This window comes from Poecilia formosa, unplaced genomic scaffold, assembly GCF_000485575.1.
Source record: "Poecilia formosa unplaced genomic scaffold, Poecilia_formosa-5.1.2 Scaffold170, whole genome shotgun sequence".
Lineage (NCBI taxonomy): Eukaryota > Metazoa > Chordata > Actinopteri > Cyprinodontiformes > Poeciliidae > Poecilia > Poecilia formosa.
This window is the reverse complement of record NW_006800109.1, coordinates 385,136-402,596: the sequence shown is the minus strand read 5'-3', so window position 1 is coordinate 402,596 and position 17,461 is coordinate 385,136. Positions and strand designations below refer to the sequence as shown.

At 37.8% G+C, this 17,461-nt stretch overlaps 2 long non-coding RNA genes across 2 annotated transcripts; one reads left to right on the top strand and one right to left on the bottom strand.

Moving 5' to 3' along the window:
- Window positions 1-3,373: 3,373 nt before the first annotated feature.
- LOC107837726 (uncharacterized) lies at window positions 3,374-6,184 on the top strand. The gene is made up of 3 exons (XR_001663769.1): window positions 3,374-4,175; window positions 4,622-4,711; window positions 4,968-6,184. It is a non-coding gene; the product is annotated as an uncharacterized LOC107837726 (long non-coding RNA).
- A 1,820-nt stretch (window positions 6,185-8,004) lies between these two features.
- LOC103146893 (uncharacterized) lies at window positions 8,005-9,450 on the bottom strand. Its single transcript, XR_477193.2, has 2 exons — window positions 9,403-9,450; window positions 8,005-8,245 (listed from the first exon to the last, which is right to left on the bottom strand). It is a non-coding gene; the product is annotated as an uncharacterized LOC103146893 (long non-coding RNA).
- Window positions 9,451-17,461: the final 8,011 nt, after the last annotated feature.

The following is a 17,461-nucleotide window of genomic DNA, read 5'->3' as shown; positions in this document are numbered from 1 at the left end:
TGAAGACCTTGGCTACTCTGAACTCCTTTTGGATCATTTAGAGACCACAATACCTGTATTTCCATTGCAAACTCAAAATTTTTATCAATATTCCCAATTCCACAATTCCTCTGTTTCCATTGAATAAGAAATGCAACTAAAATCACAAATGAATAAGCTAGTTCAAGCAGTAAATCACTGAAAAACATGCAGAGTTATGATCCTCCAACTACTTCCTGGTTTCTTCTTTGTGGTTTATGTCGATGGCAACATTCAGTTGTTGATCATCTTACTTGTGTGATACAGAAGAAAAGCATTTCCATTGCAGTTTTGCAAAATAAATAAATTTTGATACGACCAAAAAATAAAACCCACCTGATCCGAGTGTATAGGTGTCAAACTCGAGGCCTGCGGGCCAAATCCGGTCTGCCGTATGTGACCCTCTAGATTCCAGACTAAACACTAAGTGTGCTTAAATATTATGTTATCAATCAAATCAATGCAGTTTTTATCTGTTTACTACCATATTATATCAATCAGTCCCTCCAGATTCTTGAGAATTATCATGGAAATTAATGCAAAATTATCAAATCCTCACACATTTTGCGCTTATATATAACTGGAAATTTATTGCAGATTTTTCTCTAAAATTGTCAAAAACTCTTACTTGTCTTACTGCTTCAGCCTTGACTTATGTCAGATTATAGTCCATGATATATACAGCGAGTCATAAAAAGTTACATTTACCATCATAAATAAGTGCAAATATCCAAATATTTCCAAATTAGAACCACAAACACTTTGATTTTTATTGCAAAAAATCACAAAAAGAATTATGAGTCCTGGAGGGACTAAATAAATGTTCAATGATATTATTTTATTTTAAGAATCCACTGATATTTTAACATTTTGTGAAATGGTTTTGTGAATGCATTCTGGCACACCGGCCCTTTAAGAGCATTCATGATCTTGAGTTGGCCCAAAGCGAAAATAAGTTTGACATCCTTGTAGAGCCAAAAAACGAGTTTGTTTTTTTTAATTGATATGTTTCCATATTTCCAGAGTAAATTTTCTCTCGAAATATCAAATTGAGCGATGATATGGTCAATGGAAATGCAGCTTCTGAGTGTTTTAGTTTGCAGTTTTGATGCTACATTTACAAATTGACTTGTTGACGTTTGTAATCTGTCTGGACATCTGCTCTCGAGAATCAACTGCATTTCTCTGTGGGTTACCAAGCAGTATAACGTTTAAACTCATTTTCACAAGGTCTGGTTTGTTGTTTACATTTCTGTTTGTCTGTTGCTTACACTGTTATCCTTACAGCTGGGCTAATCTCAGACCTCTGAAGCCCAAAATGCCCTTTGGTCTTGTAAGCTTGTGTTACGGCTGTGCTGCCGGTAATAAGCTTACGTTTGGAGCCAAGATTGGAGCAAACAAACTTTCAGCACAGGTTAATCCATCCCTTGTACTTTTGCCTGTGTATTTTTGGTTTAGGAAAGGCTAATGCCTCCACGAAGACATTCCAGCTCCTTGTGGGTGTAGGAAAGAGCGTCTGAGAGGCAGGCAGTGACATTTCTCTCCAGATGTAGCGCTACGTTCAGCTCAGACAGACCAGAAATGAATAATTCATGTTCAATGTCACAGGAGACTCAGACAATAACTGGGGAGGGATTCAGCCTTTCTGGGTACACTTACTCTAAGACTTTAGTCCTAAAATTTTCTAGGCAAAGAAACAAAATTGTCATCAGCATAGAAAGAAAGCTAAGTGTGATTAAGATGCTAAATTGCCTACAAACTTTGGAGGTTTTTCATGAAAACAGAACTTCCTTGTGGAGCTATGTAAATCTTTATTTTGTGCATTTATCACCAGCAGAGTTGGGTAGTAACTATTACATTTACTTGAGTAATTTTTTGTACTTCTATGATTATTTTTTACAGCGCATAACTTTTTACTTTTACTCACAACTCTAACATGAGTAACATTTCTCTTCCCGCTCTGAGTAACTTCACTTGATGAAGAACAAACTTGTTTTAATATCTTACCAAGAAGGGAAATTTCTCAACAACTTGATTCAGAAAACAAGCCAATCCTGATGCAGACAGATGTCAGGGTCATGTTTTTTCTCGCATCATGAGTTGTCTGGTTGCTGAAGCGTCTAGATAACGGCTAACATTTGAGTGAAGATAATGAGTTTTGCAGTCTGGAGAAAAGTGACGGCGCTGTGCGCATTTCCCGCTGACTCCCCACCCACCCGCTCATCATCTCCACTAGCAGGTGAGAGATGCCGAGGTTTCGGGTTGTTCATCTCCCCTTCCCACACACAGCATTAAAATCACTCCCGCATTCCCCCTCACTCGCCGCCACACACTCCAGTGCCCACACACACGTCGAGAGGGCCTGGGGTGAAACAAATGGCTGACGGCTGCGGAGTATTTCTGGATCCTTTAATGTGCTGCGGTCCGTTTAGAGAGGAAAAAGAGACGCATGGACGACTGGCTGTTGAGATGCAGCGGCGCAGATTCAATCAGAGAAATTTAAATGATTTCTGCTGGAGGGAATTGGACGAAATGTTGGAAAAACTATTAATTTGCAGAAAGCAAAAAGTGTGAAACTCGATTTTAGCACCAAGAAAATAAGCATTTCACACGTTTTGCTAATTAATCCCAACGGTTTGGGGAAAGCATCATGCAGCTAAGCTGTTAAAATGAGTTTGGATTGTTTCCTTTTTACTTTTGGAAAACAACAATAAAAAGAGGCTGAAAATATCTATCTGCCAGTTGTCTTCCCATCAGGTCGTCAGGGTAACAAATCTGGGAGGAAAACCCAGACATTCCTGTTCCCAAAGAGAATCCAGCTCATTTCTGGAGATCCCAAAGCAAACCAAAACCAGGAGAGAAAAGCTAACAAAGCGGCAAAACTGCATTAGCTCACCATGCTGAGACTTGTACATTTGCTGAATGTGAACCTGCACTGAAGATAGTTTGGTTCTGATTCTGTTCCATAGAATCGTGAGTGCAGGGGATCTGTGATGCAAAATTCATTTTTTTTCACATCCATTTAAGTCTGAACTGCTTCTAGAAAGAGCCCAAAAACCCACTTAACTGTTTTGGGAAATAAGTTCATGTTTTTTGCTATTTGGAAAATGAGCCATTTCAAAAAATCTCTTTTGTTGGATCACTGGGTTGTTATCTAGCAACCTAAGCTAAGGTCCAGCACATTTGGTTAGCTGTATGCTCTGTACAATGGCTGCTGGAAAAGACAAGTACTTTGTGATTCTGCATTCTTGCTGGTTGTGCAGGAGGCTCCATTTTTGCTTTTCAAAGATGTACGGTTATAAAAATTTTGCTTCTGTTTGCAGCCATTTTCATGTGTGACTGTAAACGTTGAGTTGTGTTTGTTTGGATATAAAGTGACAGATGCTCATTGTGAACTGAGCAGTCTGAAATCTCATTATCCAAGAAAGATTTGGGGCACAAAAATGAAATGAACACATTTTGTATAGACCATAAATCTATCCTAACCTGTACACGGATTCATAATAGGTCACCTTTAGTTCACCTACTTTCTGTCTTTTCTGTCATATAATCCTCCCTGCTGTGTGAGTCAGTGTGCAGGTTTAAGGAAAGCCAAAACATCAGCCTGCAGACATTAAGTAAACGGCCAAGATCGTCTCCTCTGATTGGGTGGATATAAGTTACCTGGTTTGATTTCATTCTGGGTGAATTTCATCCACACTGCTCATGGTTCTGTCTGCAGAGGACTGGCCATAAAAGGGCAGACAGACAAAAAGACACACTCTCCATACCGCTGCTGTCTGCTCAGTCACATGCTGTCAGCGTGGACCGACACGTTTCCCCACACATGAGCTCTGCCTCCCCACCTATCTTGTTTTTCTCTCTCTTCTCGATTTTTAGATTCTGTTTTGACGTTCCGCCTGCTGTTTATTCTTTTCCCTTTTTGTGTTGCTATTGTGGTTCCCTGTGTTTCCACTTCCATGCCTCTTGCAGGGAAACATGGGCATCCGCGCGGCCCGAGCAGAGCCATTTAATTTGGGCCTCATTTTTTCCATGACACGGAGCATAAACAATCTGGACCCAGCAGAACGCCTCGTTAAGCGGCCGCTGCCTGCCGCCATTTCCCCGCCCGGTCCAGTGAAGCTGCTGCCGCTGCAGCGAGGCATCCCTCAGTGGAGGTATGACTGCGATGTGAGAGTAACAAGAGGACGCATGCATGCATGGATGCATCCATCCATCCATCCAACCCCGATGGTTCCAGCACTTTAGCAGCAGGAAGATCTGGAATAAATCTGAGCAGAATGGAGATAAAGATGCAGCAGCAGAGCTGAAAATATCTGGATTTAATTTAATTTATTAGGACAGTGCACATTAAACAACCACAATTCATGACAGTGTAAATATTTAGCGTCAAACTAAATTTTTAGCGTTCTATGAGCTGCAGGTCTTAAACAAGGAGAATTGTATCACTTTACACTTTATTTGCTCATAACGTTTAGCTCCACGTTTCCTTTCTAAACTCAGATTTAACGTTTTGTTTCCACCTGGGGTCCAACTCGTCTCGTATGTTTCTGACCTGCAGAACACAGAAAAACTTGATCAAAAGTGAGAATTTCCATTTCAGGTTTTGGCGTTGGAACGGCCTGGTCGTGATTCAAGCCTGACGGGCCGACTGGATGCAGCTCAGACGTGAAACTGAAACTGTGTTGTTCTGGTGATTATGAAGCTCATTTATTCATCAAAATGAAAGGCCGCATTTTCAGACTTGCCAACTCAAGGATCTTATTTCAATCCCACACATAAACTTCTGGTTGAGCTGGAATTTAATTAACAGTTTTGGATCAAACTCATGTTTGGAGTTACTTAGAAGTAATCAAGTGAAGCTGATTGATCATGAAAGAAAAGCCCAGTTTAAAACATTCCTGCTTGTATAAAGAAAGCTTTCTGTGTCTCTCTGCTCCTCTCACCAGGGATCTACACCTTTTACGGAGGGAAATGAGAGGGACACGGCGGCGCTAACTGGAGCGTCACATTCTGTCCTCCTGACCGAAATTATACACACCAGGGGACGCACCATTATGTGGTCCATGTTCTCCATTAATGGGCTCTTCTGTGGCCAACATTATGTCAGAGAGAAATTTGAACGAAGCAGCCAGAACCGCCATGATGCAGGTGAGAAAAACAGACAGTAAAAGGCCAGAATCAGGGCAGATCCAAGACTCTTTGGGGCCCTAAGCAGGTTTTCATTTGAGACCCCCTACCAAAGTGTCAACACCAGATTCTGTGTGTAGCATACCTGCTATCATTAGCATCATTTGTAATTAGCTGACATCATACCAGTGTAATTATGGCTGTTGATTTTAACATTACAAGAACTAAATGAATACATTTTTATTTTATTATTTTAACTATTTTAAATTAGCATCAGCTAATAAATACTAAATTTGCAGCAACGGCAGCAGGAAGAAATCAACCTATTTGTGGAAATAACATGGAAATTGTTTTTCCATGTGTAACAGTATTTTGTTTGTGTTATTCACTGGTATTTAAGTATATTTATCATGCTAGCTTTGTGCTCAAGTTAAGCAGCCACTTAACTCCCATATGCTTTGGGCCGACTGAGAACTGAATTATTTCTAAATAATACAACTAGTTCCTGTAGTTGCATCTTTGCAAACTGTGATAATTCTTCAGCGTTTTGCCTGATTTGCCTCTCACGTCTCTGATTGGACAGATCACTAGAGGTTACACAATCATTCTCCACTGTTGTCCACTCATATCCAGAGGAGAGAACCTTGTGTGATGCTGCGAAACGTAATGAATGAACACTAAAGATTAACTGTGTTTGCATGCTCTCACTAATCTGACCACTGGCAGAACTCCAGTTGAGTCCATGAAGTTTCCATGCTGCAGGCTCTGATATAATGTGAACGTGGGCCAAGCATGCTAACTGGGTTTCCGCTAATTGGATCTATTCATTCACAGAAAACAGAGAATCCAGTTTATTCAGCTAAGTTTAGTGAAGCACAGGCCGCTCTCTGTGACTGAAAACAGCATCTGTTGCTATGACTGTAAAATCAACCCGCCGTTATCAGAGCCTGAACGGGTTTTGAGATAAATCTCAGAAATTTTCTAGAAAAAATAAGGAAATTTCTAAGTTTGAAATGTATAAAATTTGCTAGAAAAATCTAGATATTTTGAAATTAATCTCCAAAATTGTCTAGAGAAAAAACAAGGACATTTCTGAGTTTGAAAAGTTGAAAATATGCTAGAAAAAAACTCAGAAATCTTTTAGATTAGTCTAGAACATTTTCTAGAAAAAACATGGAAAATTTCTGAGTTTGAAAAGTTTAAAACTTTTGGAAATCTGAGCAGCGTTTCAAAGGTCGAAAACCACAGAGAATGTTCCAAGATGCTGTTTTTACTCCCCCAGACCTGTAGATGGCGCTAAATATGAAGTTGCTACATTAGTTAGTGGTAAATACAACAAGAAAACAAGAACGATGAACAATAAGCACGAGTAGAGTCTTTTATGTGACAAGAAAGCTCAGATTCTTCGTGTCGGATTATAAAACTAGTCGGTCATTTTTTGCTATGCGTGACGCATTTGAGGTTTCAGTTCAGGTTCCAGGTTTGGTTAATGCATGAGCGTTAGCCAAAGATACCAGGACGAAGTTATTTTCATTCTTAAAATCGTCCATTAAAAACTGTTTTTGTGTGGATGCAAAGCAAAAATGGTCAACAACTTAAAAGAACCCAATATTTCAGTGTGAGAGAGGCCGGACTCAGCAGACTGGTTGTAGTTTGTTTGACGAGCTGATTGGAGGATTACTCAGTAAATGAGCATGTCAGATGTTTCTGTAGGTCAATAAAACTACAAAGTTCACAAAGAGTTGCACAAATAAAGTCATAAATATGGTTTTGAGTTTCGGTTTGGTTTTCACAGCAGAGTGACAGCTGGTTCTACGTTACTGCACCAGTAATGAGGGATTATAGGAAATGTTCCTGTAACCTCACTGGACGCAAAAACCATGACAGACACACGTGACCCAATCCGCTCAAAACATCATGTGAACTTTCAACAGAAGCAGCTGCATATTAATCTAAACATCCAGAGATTCTTCCAAGGCTGAAACAGACTCTACCTCAGATTTCAACTATTAATACTTTAAATCAATTTATGCAAATTAAAACAGAATTAAAGGCAAACAGTTTCACCTGAGGAATCATTTTAAAACAACAGTGTTCAAATCTTCCAAATTTCTAACCTTGCATTTCATTTTTATTCAATAATTGGTTAACTTCAAAGTAAGCAGCTTTTAACAAGATGTGATTAAAAAATCTAAATACAGCCAATAAAATATCTATAGAAGTTATTGATATTGTTGTAAATCTGCACAGTGATTAATATAATTAATTAATAATTACAAATAGACAGTATAATTAAACTAAATAAGTAAAAAACACAATAGATTATTATAAGACAACAAAATAAGATAAATTAAATGTTTTCCTTAAAAAAATGAGCGTGAGAAGTCCAAAAGGTTTGACCTTTGAAATTCAAAAAAGTTTTTATCTGGAACGTTTCTGATTTAAATCTAAAAATCTCCTGTTTTTTCAAGCAATTTTTCAACTTTTGAAACTTACAAATGTCCATGTTTCCATGTTTTCTCAAAAAATTTTCCGAGGTTAAACTCAAAATTTCAGTTTTTTCTTGCAAATTTTCAACTTTTGAAGCTCAGAAATGTCCTTGTTTTTTCTAAAAAAAAAAAAAGTTTATTTTAATCTCAATATTTTTGAATTTTTTTCTTGCAAATTTTTGAATTCTGAAACTCAGAAATTTTCAAATTTTTCACAAAAATTTCTGAGATTATTGTCAGTTTTTTGGTCGACTACAATGACCTTAATGCTGTCATGTCATTGCGTGTGAAGCTAAAATAATGTGATGACAAGGTATATTTAGGAGTTCGGGTCAAGGCGAGAGGAAACACAAAGACGAGGAGATCAGAGTTTCATGTTGAGGTTTTATTTGTCACATTCATCACATTTAAAGCCGCAGAGAGACGTGATGTTTTTCTGTTACTAAGCAACATCGCCTCTGCTGATTTCCCAGGATCAGAAGGAAGTTCGTTCTGCAGCTTGAACGTCTTCTGGTCGACGCGACCTAGTTTCAATCAGACGCCTCTGAGTCAGTCACCTCTTAATTAGGTGGCAGCTTACCTCGCTCTGGCTGCTCTCTGTCTGCTTCCTGCAGGATAAATTAACAACAACAAAGGAGTTTTTCACTCAGCAGCTTTTCTCAAGCGGCTCGGTCAGCTCCACTTTAATAAAACGACTATTCTTGTCTTTTCCAGTGATGCTACATTCATTCACTGCAATGTGGGAGGATTTTGTTCAGCAGGAAACGGAGGAGTGTGTCTGAAATAAAACATATTCCACCAGGAAATCTTCGTGTCTTCTCTCATCTTCTTACATAAATGTAAAATTTGCTGAAAGCCATTTCACAAGATCCACTCAAAAATAAAAATAAAGGAAAATGGCCTTCGTGGGATTTATTAGTGGCAAAAACAGGAAATGAAACACATGATAGACAGTATAAGCAAAAATTCAGATTTAAATGGAAACTTTTTTTAACTAGGACAATTGTTTTTAGTTAGATTAAAAATATTTTTACAACAGAAAATATTGGCAACAACACAAAGTATTTGTTTTTAGTTAAAAAGACTTTTTTCTTTCTCCTGCAAGATCCACGTCTATACTGTGACTTTGCCACAACCAAATTGTGATTTTGCCAAACTTGGATAAATACAGGAAGCATTTTTCAAATAAAGACCAAATTTGTTTCTTTCTTTTTTCAGTTGATACCTAAATAAATTTGAAAACTGATTTAGCGCTAGCGAGAGAAATGTCCTGTGGTTTTTTTGCCAAAAACAAAACAGAAATTCGACAACTGCTAAAAACTAACATCACTAATTTTGTTTACGTTTTACGAAGAAAGAGCAGATCGGAACCACCAGCCGACTAAATGTGCTGGAACTCTGCCTCGGTTGCTAGGTGACGGGCTGGGCTCAGTTGCTAGGCAACTGCCATAATACTGGTCGTATTTTGAAGGTTTTTTTAGACAACCTCCAAAAAAAAACTGAATGTTTTTTAAAGAGTTGGATTGTTTCTAGAAGCAGCAGAGATGCAAACAGAAGAATAAAAAGGTGTAAGAAGTGAATATTAAAGTTTATTTGTATACTTCATTTCAGAAACAAAGTGACAGTTGGGTACATTATTCAGTCACCAGTTGTGAAACAAGAAATAAATATTGCATTTAAAGGATCAATCAGTCATCAGTCTGATTACTTTTTCAAGGTAAACATAATAACAGAGGAGATTTAAGTGTTTGTGAGCCAGTCTTACCCAGTTTAACCAGTCATGAGAGGAATGAGCCCAAACCCCAGCAAACTCTGGTGAGAAGAAAATCCAGAAAATGTCAATTTAAAGTCACGCAGTTTACATTGTAACTGTATCAAACTCTAAATAAATGAATGTAAACTACTAGTTAGACTTTAAAACATTATTCTGGTATTTTATTAATTCTAGCTGGTCTGATTTAATGTATATACGACATCTATATGCAAAATAAAAACAGCTTAAATGTCAAAATAGACAAAGTAACAAGACACTACAAAGATATAGAATTATGAATGTAATGTTTGTGTTTGAGAGAAGAGAAGAGAAGAATCCTCCTCTGTGGATTCAAACCTTAACGAATCAGAAACAGTCGTCTCTCCTGAGCAGAGCCGGTGTGACAGAGCCGCCGCTCTGCGGGACGCCGTGGATGATTTCCTGTTGTTCCCCGCGGAGAACAAGACAGAGAACAGAAGCTGTTACAACCTCAGCTGTGAGCCGAGCGTCTCAGAACGAAGGCCGCGTGGGCCGAATGTTCCCGCTGAAAACACCTGAGCTCCTGCTGCTGCCAAGAAGCAGCCGGAGCCTTAAAGGGACGGTGTTATTTGTTATAATCTTATTCCCTCATCAAAAACATACTCAAAATGTTGCTTTGATTCTTTCATGCATGTTTGAGGGTAATTTAATCTCCATGGCAACCATTTGGCTAGCAAAACACTTGCTTTCACAAAACTCCACCTACTTCCATTCAGGTCCTCTAGACTAGTGGCAGCAAACACCTGCACAATGAGGCGCATTGTTGTGACGATGTGCTAAAGAGTAGGAGCTTCTTAAAGAGACAGAAACCCAATTTCAATTGTGAAGTCAAATGTATTTTAAGTCATTTTAAAGCAACTGAAGGTAACATAGTTACTTAATAGCATTATAAAATGTTATTTTCTACCTGGAAAATACACAATACCGCCCCTTTTAAATGACTTAACAAGTTAAATGTTGTTTTGTTTGTTCAAATTTGACAAAGTGCTATAAAAATATGGAGAAATTTGTTGGTTTTGAAGCTCTTTCCTTCAGATTTTGAAGATAAACGTCTTTCTGCTTTGGGAAAAAGAATAAACAGGTCAGGGGTTTTTTTTCTACACCAATAAGAGACAAAATACATCAAAAAAATAGTTTTTATGTCTCATCAGAACTCTTGCTGTAGGATTTTGGATAATCTGGAGGCTAATATTAAAGAATTAAACCATTTCTGCCTTAAAGTAACAAATGCGTGAAACCAAACCATTAATGTTTTTTTTCTTTCAATCTCAGCTAAAAACCTGAAGTTATGTTTTACGCTCGTCATGTTTTATTTGCATTTCTCTGTGACACACCTGAACCTGTTGGGTGAGCCGTTTCACTTCAGGTTAAAAATAAAACCACAGAAATGTTTTAGAGCAGCTCAACGTGTTCTTTCTCTAGATCCACAGGTTGTTACTCTGCCTTTATTTTAATCATTTTTAAAAGTCAGGAAAGAAGAAAGTTTGAGGCTAAAAGAGAGCCAGATGAAGTCCTGCCTGGGATCGTCGGTAATCTCCTAACAAGGAAATGAAAAGGTCATCAGGATCACAGCAGGAAGCAGCTTCACATCAGCAGCTTCACATCAGCAGACATTTTCTATTTTCTGCAGCTGCTGGAAAAAATAATGAATTCCCATCTTGAAGAAGGAAGGAGACAGAATGTACCTTTCATCCTGCATGTTAGTGAAGCGTTTTGATTGGGCTCCTAATTGCAGTCAAACGCTTTTCCGTTTAATTTGACTATTTTTAGCTGAAGCGGCTCGTTGTTTTACAGTGCAGTGGTTTATAGGAGGTTTCTATGGGGTTTAAAAAGGAGCTATGGCAGTTTTCTAAGCGATGATGCTGAAATCAGGAAACATTCAATCATTCAGTTTATGCACAGATTTTATCTTCACTTCATGAAGATACTCTAAGATTATTTATTTTACAAGAGTGAAAAGGGAGCGGGAAGGAGAAAAATATTCTATAAACCTTCCCTTTTCTATAGAGCTACAAATTGGTCAAATTCATTAAATTAATTTACAATATGAGAATTTATCATTTTTCTTTTCTTCACCCAGATTGCTCTAAATTGTTAGTCCAATAACTAAAAGATTAAAAATAAGTTTTATTTATCATTTCTACAATTTGTGAAGAACATCTGTGAACATCACCTGAGATTCTCAGTTAAACACTTTTCTGATATTTATTTATAATAAATGTTCTTAACTACGCGTCCTTTTTCTTCTACTTTGATTTATTGCCCAGATATTTGGGGTGGCAAAAGGTGAAACATGTAAAGTGTGTGAATACTTAAGCAATGTGCAGTGAAACTTAAAGTTGTGGAAAAACCAGAATCTGGAATATTCTGCAATGCGAGCCCCACCTTGACTGGAACTGGAATTACGGTCTTTCAACTGGGGCTATTTTGAGCTCAACAGATTGGACAAAGTTCCACAGGAGAGCCAACAAACACAAAAGGCTATGTAATTATCCTGGGGGGGTTAGTCCCCAGGATACAGCTTTATAAATGTCTAAAACTGAGGGGAAAACTTTAGTTTTGCCCTTCTTGTTTTGTGAAAGCTTTGTCCAAAAGTTTCCGTTGTTTCTTTGAATAAAACCTTCAGATTTGTTGCATCTTCCTGCAGATGATGGCAACTCAACACCGTCCATAAGCAGAAACAGAACCAGACAACCAGAAGTAGCCAAGTTGGAGCAGAACCAGATATTTTGAACATTTCTTCATATCTATTTCATATCAATAACCTTATGTGGACTTGTTTATGGAAGAAGATTAGTGCCACTTGGGAAAAAAACTGACTTTACTCTCAGATTTCTGACTTTAAAGCTGATGGGAGGAACCAGCTTCAACGACCAAGATGCGAGTTGTGGAGGAGGACAACAAACTCTCTGGAGGAACATGATGAATTTAAGCAGTTTTTGGCCAGAGGCAGTTTTGTCATGCCATGACATCACAATGCCCATCTGCTATGAAGTCAGGATTTTGAGAAAATAGTCAGAAATCTGAGGTTAAAGTCTAAATCCTGAGATTACAGTCAGAATCCTTTGAAAATTAAATCTGAAATTTTAAATTAAAGTCAGAATGCTGAGATAAAAATTTGAATTTTTTTCTTTTTTCCCCCCCAGTATACTTGGGCTACACACAATACACAGAAAAAAAATTCAATAGGGATTTTTTTTTTTTTGGTCCAGAGCAGAACCAAATCGGATTAACTTCCCAGATGTGATTGAGATATGTGTTTCTAAACATCTAATTTATTCCTAATTTTTGTGTAAAGTTCCAGCAAAGTGTGTTTTTGTTTTTTGCTCCACGCCTCCGATGAGCTCAGTGCCACTCAGACTTTTTTAAGGGTGAGTGATTGGATCCAAATATCAACCGAGCCAGAGGAACCAGCCACTCCCATCAAGGTGGTTCTTCTTCTGATCTTTGTTTTTCAAGCGTCTTTATGCTCCCTGTAGTAACAATCTTAGTCTGAATAACGTCTTACTTCCCTGTTGCTTCTGTGTCTCGTTTATGTCGGGTCGTCTGGTTTATTTCATTTCTGTTTCCGTGTTTCTGACATTTCGCCAGTTACTTCCCGTCCATCACATCCCAGTTCTTCATCAACTTCCTCCCTGTTGCGTAACAAACTCTCCATTTCAGAATGTTTTCGTCTTGTGATAGAAAACCCCTCTGCAGTTCATGACCTTTGAAACTTAAAAATACAAAATATGTTTTATTGTGAATGAATGAAAAACATGTAAAAGATGAAAAATCTCATTTCAACAGAAACTCAGAACTGAGCATCAAGACCTGCTATGTGAACGTAGCATAAATTATCTCTCTGTTAGCTCCAGTCTGTCTCCCTGTGTTCCTCAGGTATTTTTCCCTGGTCTTCTACAAGTGGAAGTTTTTTATTTATCATTTTATTTATTATTTTTACAGCAGGAATGCGATCTGCTCCGTAAGGTGGCGTTTTTAATGAAACTTTAAAATGTTTTCCTTTCTTTCATCTCCATCACACCACTAAACACCAATTTAATAAATATTATTCTTTTCTTGTCCTCCTTGTTGCAGTAGTAGTTTGTTTTTAAGTTTCTTTTCACTTAATTAATTTGACGAAAAACAAGTTTTCCCAAAAAAAATTATAGCATAACCTTTGTTTTCAAGGATAATTAAAACTTATATGGAGAAATATATTTAGTGCCTTCAAACAAAATTTCAGACTGATTACGATACTGATTATTTACATGGATTATTGCAGCTCAGTGTGTACGCAGATACATTTAAATAGATTTTTCTGTCTGAATTTAGGAAACCAAGCAGAGTTTCAGGTGTTTTTCTGCAGCAGGAGGCTGCGGTTGCCTTTTTGAAAATCTTCCACTCATTCTTTGTTCTTTGTTGATGACATCCCAGTTCAGAATGTGGTTTCACGTCGTTTCCCTGAGAAAAGAGAGTTGATGGAGATCCACACTGCAAAAACACAAAATCTTAAGTATATTTGTCCAGTTTCTTGTTCAAATGTCTTATTACACTAGAAATAAGTCAAACTAACCTACAAGTCAATAATTTCTTGATGTGGATTTAAAAGTACTAGCTCCACTAGCAGATTATTTAACTTAAACATGATACTTTTTCTGCATTATAAATGAACTAATCTGGCTGTGGAACTAGCATTTTTTTCAACTCTATCAATATTAAGGATTTATTTATGTAAAACAAGCTCCTGGAAAGTTACTTGCGAGTTATTTTTGTCTTATTTCAAGTGAACTAAGATTTTTGCACTGTTGGAATTACTGACTTAAAACAAAGTCTTATTTATTGCTGAAAAGTTACTTGTAAGTTAGTTTTGTTTTATGAAGTGTAAATGATGTTTGCACTAGAAACTAGACACATACTTGGTAAGATTCAGTGTTTTTGCAGAATACTTCAAATATCTAATAATGTTATATTTTCTCAACTTGAAATCAGAATTTAGTGCCAATTTTATGACGTCGAGGCCAATAAATCACTAAAAAAAGCAGAGTTGTAAATTAGTTTTGTCTTACTTAAAGTGTACTCATTTATTTGCACTAAAAACCAGACCAAAAATACTTGGTAATATTTGGTCTTTTTGCAGACAAAACTGCATATTGTGTCCTTTTTGGAATAAATAAGTGGAATCAAAGCAACAGGATGAAAAGTGCATCACCAAGGGGTCATCCAAAGTCCTCTGGGTTATGCAACAGCCCTGCATTCCAGGTACGGATCCCGGCCTGGACTCAACATGAATTCAGTCGGATCAAAAGCAGCGGGGCAAATATTTTGGATCTACACACTCAGACTGAACTCAGCATTTGTTCACCTCTGCAGTGGTTAAGCCTTTCATGACCCCAGGCGTGCACTCTGACACCTTCTGCTTCTGTTTCTGCCTCTGTTTGTCAGGCACTGAGGTTGCAGTTGAGATATGAGGAAGCCGAGCTGAAGGGGAAAATCCCCTCTCCTTTCCATGGCAGATATGAAGAGTTTGGGCAGGGCGTCGAGCTGCTGCCTGGCTGCGTGCATGTCACCAGGATCACAGTCAGGAACCCTCACTGCACAATCATTCCAGTTGCTGAATAATACAAAGCAAACAGTGACCTACTTTCAAAGTAGGGAACAAGCTGGAGAGAAAACCCGGAGCGGGATTCAGCTGGGAAGCGGAGCGGAGCCGGATAAACAGGCGGATGAGCAGGAGAGTCAAAAGTTCTCACAATTTCTACTTCACACAGCACAGATACTTGTATAAAAAAAACATCTTGTAAAAGTACATGGTCAACTCTTTTACAGAAGTAAAAGTAAAAAAGTACATGTTTGATATGTCTTTAGGTACAAAACGTAAAAAGTACACTGCGAAAATGCTAAATCTTAAGTATATTTGGTCTGGTTTCTAGTGCAAATATCTTATTATACTTTAAATAAAACAAAACTAACGTTCAGGTAACTTTTCAGCAAGGTTTTGCAGTGTAATGTTCACCTGCAAAAATACAAAATGACTTTAGATCAATCAATCAATCAAATTTTATTTGTATAGCACATTTCAGCAGCAAGGCATTTCAAGGTGCTTTACATATTTAAAGAAAAAAATAAGAACAGCATGTGACATTGAATAAACAGTAAGAAAGAGAGATTTTGAAAAAAGAAAAGAAAAACATTTAAAAAAAAGATAAGTCTAAAATACTTAAAAAGTTCTAGTCATAAAAATATATTACTTTTTCTATAGAAATGTTTTAAAATCCTGATACTGTAAGTTTTTCTTCAAACCAAAGTCAGATTGCACCAAACTCAGTGCTTTCGTCACTGATCAAAGTTTGAGCCGACATCATGGAAGGATTTTTTAAATGGAGAATGTTTGAACGTGTTCCTCTGTTTGTGACATCACTCAGGTTAAAGTCTCCATCCATGTTGTTTTTCTCAGGTCTGTTCTTCTTCTGCTGCTGCTTTGCTTTGGTTGCATCCAACTGAACGCTGAATCACAGTCACTATGAAACACTTTTCGTGTGAACTGTGGACTTTTTCCTTCATAATTTTTTCATCATGGATGTAACAAAGCATTTGTGAAAATGAAAGTCCAGAAAGAACAGATATTTCTCTTGAAACAAAACGTCCTCAGAAAGATAAATACTCTACATATTAAACAACTCTGGTGAAAGCTCCAAAGATTTCAACTCCACCAGATCGATTGAAATGTGAGCAACTAGTGTGTCCTGCCATGTGAGAGCCAGAATCCCATCCGGGAATTCCTGTAATCCAGCTCCGCGGCTTGCAGCCTCCTTTAAATGTGATTAAATCAGGCAGGCAGGGATACAGCAGCAGCCCCCATGCTGGAGGCCTCCTGCACCAGGAATGCAGTTCAGGGTATCAGGGCATGTGTCACACTATCAACCCAAGCAACACACACCTTTTGGCTCCGGATCCCTCCTCATTCAGCCCCCAAAATGTTTGTCTGGAGCTCACCTCTCCGCCGGAGGGAACAGAATCACATATGATAGTCCAGGAGATTCGGGTCTTTTGGGGATCAAAGTCGTAATATTTGTTACATTTCCAGCTGCTGTGGTTCACTTTTAAGTAGCTGGCCCAAGTTGTGTGTGAATTATGCCACTGTTTAAGACCCCCCACACATGAAAAAGTGATTTCCATATTGTTTTTTTTAGTTGTTACACAAATAGGTCAATATCTTGGTGTAGTTCGCTGCGGCAGCTGATGTGGAAATAAGGCGCAAAAAGGTTCGGACCGGCCATGGCACGGAGTCAAACCAACCAAAACCTTTGAGGAACCAGTTCCCCTCCTCGCCTGTGGGGGCGCAGCAGTAAAGGAAATGGCCTGAAGAAGACACCGAATGCAACTTCCTTCTTCACAAAATGTAAACAAAAATGGAGAAGCGTCAAATTTTAGCGGTTGAAGGATTTCTCCCATTAGCACTAAACAAACGTTTGTTCTGGTTGTTTTTACCCAGAATCATAGTCGAGTCGTAGCTAATTACATTTACTTGAGTAACTTTTTGAAAATATGTACTTTTAAGAGTATTTTTACCCATAAAAGTAAATATTTTACTTTAGTAATTTTATTATAAAATAAGCAGAAGTTTTTCTTCTCAAAGTCTCAGAATAACATTCAAATTGATTTAAATCTGTCCGATTATTTAAAATGTCAAGTTGAATATTTATTTTATTGAAATTATAACCATACAGCTATCCAGTAAAAGTATAATTATGTAACTCAGCGATTCCTGTACGTGTGGAACACATGACGCAGGAACCTAAACTTGACATTTTGTAATCAATGTTCGGGTTTTAGACACTTTGTCCTCCTTAATCAGCCTCGTAAGTCGCTGATCTCTCCATGGGGAGTCGCCTTCTCTGATGGAACGCCATGATGATGTCATCCATCTTGGTTGCGTAAGTCACCTTTAACAAAGCTGGACGTGATTTCCTCTGACAACCTGAAAGAAAGTAAAGAAAAAGTTCCTGGAAAAGTTTCTTATCAAAAAGATTTGGGTTTTTTGGAAGATATA